This window comes from Sturnira hondurensis, unplaced genomic scaffold, assembly GCF_014824575.4.
Source record: "Sturnira hondurensis isolate 20B ecotype Veracruz unplaced genomic scaffold, ASM1482457v3 Scaffold0006496, whole genome shotgun sequence".
Lineage (NCBI taxonomy): Eukaryota > Metazoa > Chordata > Mammalia > Chiroptera > Phyllostomidae > Sturnira > Sturnira hondurensis.
In genome coordinates this window covers 1,657,225-1,663,486 of record NW_028079127.1, presented here as the reverse complement: position 1 = coordinate 1,663,486, position 6,262 = coordinate 1,657,225, and the positions used below count along the sequence as shown (strand labels likewise).

Sequence of the window (6,262 nt, the reverse complement as noted above, 5' to 3'; positions counted from 1 at the left end):
GCTGGTTGTATAGATTCTTATGAGAACCTCTAAAGCTCAGACTGTCTATGATACCAGAGCCATAAAAAGGACCAGCTGCTTTAGCTCTGTGGCACATTTCTCTGATGTCAATATTACAAGATGCTAGTTTGCTTCTTTTTCCAAAAAATGGAATGTATTGTACCTTTTCACTGCTTTTCTTTTTCAGAGATGATTAAATATTCATCAGAAGGCATGCTTTTGTAATTCCTAAATACTGTCCTTTCACCAGCAAATTGAATTGTTTCATGTTGAGAGGAAAAAAAGAGTATAAGTGAAAATCTGGCTGTGGCTGAACCCTCAGAGAAATTAAAGCAGAGAGAGGGAGAGAAAGAGAAAGAGAGAGAAATAAACTATTTCAAAAGTAAAATCTCACTGCATTTGGAAGATTGTAAAAAAGGAATATTTAATTTATTATCAAATAATAGTAATGAACTATAGAAATGGTCCCTGAAAGTACAGTCTTTATTATCAAATAATAGTAATAGGTTGGGTTCCGTTTGTTTCAACCTCAGTTATGATGTCCCAGTATAAATTCAACTGATTATTTTCAGAGATTTTCTCCCCATGACTGGGTCAAAATTGCAAAAAACTAAATTAAATCTTTATAAATATACTTTTAGATTGACAGAGATTAAAGCACTTCTAGGGATACTGGTGCACATAAATTCTATTTAATACTGTCCTTGGCCATTAAAGATGGAGAAGCTACTTACTGTGATTGTGAAATGCAGCAGCAGGACTATTCCTGTGCCTTTTGCAGCCCCCTGGAAAAAAAGTCAGTAAAGGAAGCAAGCAGGATGACTGATTGCAGCTGAGGTATGATGACTTGATTTGTAGAATATTAAAGGTGCAAACATTTATTTAATAGCCACTGAGTAGCCATTCATTTTCACAAATGACTAAGCGTTTACATATGATAATTCTCACCACCTGCATCAGAGAAAGATAATTCTTGTCATTCCCATTTCAGAAGTGAGGAAACAGTATCAGAGAACTGAAGATGTCTAAAACACACATCTAGTACACATGGGAAGTTGAAATATACTATTATTTATATGACTCCTACGCATGGCTACTATGTACTCGCATGCCTTCCCTTAGTGTCATAACCCTCCACTACCTTCTCTGTAAAATAAGATTGTTTATCTACTTTCTAAAAGAATTAATTGTAAATAATATGTGTAAAGTATCTTATAGTGCCTACCATATTTTAGGAAGTCTAGCATATTTTAGGAAGTCTTTCTTATTCTTCATCCATATATATGTATAATCTGATCAGAACACCCCTAGCCATTGTTAATATAACAAGTGACATCTGATGTAACCTGGAAACCAAGGAGAGTGGACTGGAATGCACATGCATAAACAATGATGACTTCACAATACTAGTCAGTGGGGGCAGTAGACACCACTGAGCATATATAGTGTCTGTTGCATTCAAAACGACTGAATGAGCAGAGCAACAAATTTGCATCACATTTTGCATTAAGCTTGAACATCCCCTTATGGAAACTGTTTGGATGATTCAGAAGGCCACAGCTATGAGCAACTGGTAATGGGCAGCTTCATCACAACAATGTGCCCACTCATGCATCATGTCTTATGACGACTTTTTTGATGAAACATCAAATTACCCAGGGGCCTCAGCCTCCTTACAGTCCAGAATTGGCCCCCTGCAACTTCTGGCTTTTCCTAAAACTAAAATTACCTCTGAAAGGGAAGAGATTTCAGACCATTGATAAGATTCAGAAACATATGTTGGGGGCAGCTGATGGCAATTGGGAGAGCTGTGTGAGTTCCCAAGGTGCCTACTGTAAAAGGTACTGAGGTGTCATTGTCCTATGTATAGTATTTCTTCTATCTTGTATCTGCTTCAAGAAATATCTCTATTATTCATATTATATGGCTACATACTTTATGGACAGACCACTTTACACACATACACACACACATATAACACACACACACACACACACACACACACACACACACACGGTTTTATTAGTGCATGAACCAGTCAGGGTTTTACAAAAGAAACTGAAACTGAAGGATGCAGATGTTTATATTACAATATTATATGAATTATAAAAATGGTGTTATAAGGCTTAATTATAGTATAATGCATATATGTAGTAAAGGTGTCATTATACATATTTTAAATATCTGAATATGTGTGTGTGTGTATATATGTATATATATGACATGTCTGCAATTCACAGGCAGAATTTCTTTCTCAGAGTACTTCTCTTTTCCCTTTAATATTTTCAACTGCTTTGGTAAGATCCACTGGAGCTATAGAGGACAATCTTCACTTAAGTCCACTGATTATAGACATTAAGCACTTCAACAAAGTGACTAGATTAGTGTTTGACTAAATAATTAGGTACTATTGCCTAGCTGTGTTGATGCAAGACTATCCGTCACAGTACTTGTTTGCTATACTGTGCAGCAGCAGGAAACTTGTCTGACTCATTTTATCATATTTGATTAGTATTTTTTTAAATTTTCTTCAGTGGGGGCAGGAGAACCAAAGAAAGAAGAGGCACTGCATTTCCTTGTGTCTGCACATACTCCCTTAAACAAAGTAACCATTGTGGTATTTGTGCTTCATTGAATTATTTGCAAAATGTCCTAAATTTAATATTTTCTTGAAGGCAAATACTTGTTAAATTATTCATAGTGCTCCTTTCTAACAATAAGTAGATTACCTGCTGCCTACATCAGCTAGGAAACAGTAGTATCAAAAAATGAGAATTTATAATGTTTTATTCATTTTCCCTTGACTAATATAACCTGTATTTGGAAATGGGAATAGGATCAAGTCTGAAAGCAAGTTATGGAGCATGTTTTGTGTTGATGGAGATTCAGATCATGACTAGAGAAAGTCTTACTGACAAGTTGATATCTGAATACACATCAGAAAGAAATAAAATGCAGACTCTTGCAGACATCTGGCCCAAAAACGTTTCAGACAAAGTTCCTCTGTTAGGAGTATGCCTGCTGGCCTGTGGCAAAAGTGAAGAAGTGGTGGGTTAGAGGGACATTAATAAGAGGAAAGTGGGAATAAATGAGCTCAGAGTGATAAAGAGAAGCTTGACTTTTATAGATATGTTGGCCTTGATAATTAGATTACTTTTCAATAATACTATCTTCCCTGTGTGTCCTTTATATATGTTCCTGAAAAACATTAGGATCAAGGGTAGGAAGTGGGGATGTCTAAGGTGTGTGTGGGGGGGGCAACTGTGGAGACAACTGTACTTGAACAACAATAAAAAATGTGGAAAAATAAAATTAAAAAATATATATGCTCTTCCCTACTTCCATGGGAAGATACTTACTCTCTCCAATTTTGTTGACTTGGCAATGTACTAATACTGTAGCTACAGGCAGCATATTGGGACCTAGGACTTCCAGTGCTGTCCCTCTGATTCATTATCATGTTCACATTTACTGGGTTCTTCTTAGCCAATGACTGAGTATTGCATGGGTATAGTACCATTTTTGTGGAATGCAAACCCACTTGTGTAGGAACTTTAGTTCAAGGTTTTCACATTGGTTTAGCTAAAGCTTCCTTATAACCGCACAGCAATCTGAGATTCTCCCCACCTGCTTATTCCTTCTTCCCCTTCCCCTTGTACAGTTGTCAGAACTGTACTGTACTGTACATTGCAACTCTGCACTGAAAATTCTCCCTGCCTACTACTGCTCCCTCTCCCTTGTCCCTTCTAAAACATTTTTATTGTATTTTTTCCTTTACCATTTAATCCCATTACACCCTCTTTCCCCCATCACTTTTGTCCTTTATTGGCCTTCCCCCCACGGAATCTTTTGCATGTCTAATTCATTTAATAGCATCTGTATGTTTATGGGCTCTGAACAGGTAAAATTGACTTTGTATTATTATATTGTGCACCCTGTACCTTGATTTCTACTTCTTATGTAGAATGCATTGACCAAACACAAGGGGTACATGAAACAGAACTAGGTCCAACCTGTGACTTGAACCAAGTGTACCTGAGCCTGGGCCACCTGCAACCATTCTATAGCCATCAGTATAGATAAAATAAACCCTTGATATTATTTGCTATATGGTATTATTGTTACAACAGTTGGTTGATATACATGGTAATATCCTGGCTTTTTTTCTAAAATAGATGGAAAGCCACTAGAGTTTGAAACACATGATGACATAATCTGAATTATGTTTCTGTTTTAGCAGATTCTCTCTGATTACAATGTTAATAATATATGGAAAGGGATAAAGGGAAAAAAACCAAGAAATCTGTTATTGGCTGATAAAAGAATCCAGGCACAAGATAATGGTGGTTTTGACTAAGATGGAGCAAAGTGGAAGAAAGAAGAGACAGAATTTATTGATGGGGTGATGTATAGTGTGCAATAAAAAAGAGAAAATGGTGACAACAGTGGTTTTGACCTAAGCAATTGGAACAGTGGAATGACCTGAGCAATGAAAGACCTGAGTCTTTGCAGAGAAAATAAATACTCTGTGATCAGGTTTATAGACCCTTGGACTTTTCAGCTCCAATTGTCTGCATTGTATCTACATCACACTTCAGCCACCTTCTCCCACAGTTGTCTCCTGAGTCTTGCCATCACTGATTGATGAGTCCTCTCTGGAATCTAGAATTTCAATATGCCACACTCTATCTCTTACTTTTCAAGGTTGCTGAATCTAGTACCTAAAATGAAAAAAAAAATACTATTTAGGAAAATAAGCCTAAATAGGTCCAGTATAAAATATATACTCCTCTTTTCAGACACCAAGGACACCCCATGGGTAGGGGATAGAGGTCAAACCATCCAAACAACAGCCTCCGTCTCATGAGTCCAGGGTACCAGGACTCCCTCAACTTCTCTCAACAGTCCCAACTGCAGTGTAGGGGTCACTGGTCCTTGTTGTGCAGGCAACAGCCCTCTCCTACCACCAAGAATTGCATCTTTCAGGTGCCTATTACAATACTGATGACTGTGACTGGTCATAGAAATAAACTCAGAAATGTAACAGTACTCACTGATATAACAATATGCGCAGATTATTGAAGGTTCAGCTCTCACATCAGTAAAATGGAGAATGATAATGGAACAATCTAAAGAGCTGTTATAAAGGTTAATGTTCTCATGCACAGAATGAACTTATTTTATTTTATTTTAAGAATATCTTATTTTATTTTAAAAATATCTATAAAGGATTTACTGTGCTTAGATTTCACCAAGATTCATGACCAATAGATAAAGTGATTATATGAAATATACATCCAGCTTAAATTTTGGAAACATACTGAAATAGGTCAATCTAAGATAGAGATGAAGTGGCAAATAAAATACAGGTACAGATAGTGACAGATAGATATTATAAAATAAGAACCATATGCTCAGGAAATATCTTATTGACATGTAATCAGACTCAAACTAATACATGGATTCAAACAATAGTTTGCTTCTGTTACTAACAGAATGCAAAATATATAAACATTATGACTAGTAGATGAGACCCACAGCACATATAGGAAAATTTATGACCAATAAAATAAGATAGAATCCATAGAATTGGAGGTTTCTTTGTATTGCAGTTTTATGGTCAATTTTGACTTATTCAAGATATGAAAGGATTATTTAACATTAGAAATAAATTAACATAATTTATCTTACTTTTAAATTGACAGTTTAAAATTAAAAATTAAAATGTGTATAATTGTCTCAATATGGTTAGAAAAGGCATTTGAGAAAAATCAAAATTTTACCTTAAGTAGGAAAAAACAAAATTTCCTTGGCATTATAATGACAGCCAAAAATCTATAATGAACTTCATGCTTAATTTTGAGACTGTAAAACTATCCCACTTTGGAAAATAATTTAATGATCATTTTAAAATGGAAAATATGCATATATGTATTCTAAAATCCATACACAAGTAGCCATTTCTCTTTAATAATCTTCAAAAAAATAAATGCTATGTGTTCTGGCGGGGTGACTTAGTTGGTTGCAGCATCCTCTCATACACCGAAAGGTTGTGGGTTCGATTCCTAGTCAGGGCACATACCCAGGTTGCCGGTTCAATCCCCAGTCATGGTGTATGAAGGAGGCAACTGATCAGTATTTCTCTCTCATGTTGATTTTTCTTTCTCTCTGTTTGTCCCTTCCTCTCTCTTTAAAATCAATAAACATATCCTCTGGTGAGGATTAAAATGAATAAATGAATGAATGAATGAATGAATGAGTA

The 6,262-nt window shown here is 35.7% G+C and overlaps 1 pseudogene; it reads right to left on the bottom strand.

Annotated features, from left to right (window-relative positions):
* Positions 1-416: 416 nt before the first annotated feature.
* On the bottom strand, positions 417-484 carry LOC118989667 (uncharacterized; annotated as a pseudogene).
* Between the last annotated feature and the right edge of the window lie 5,778 nt (positions 485-6,262).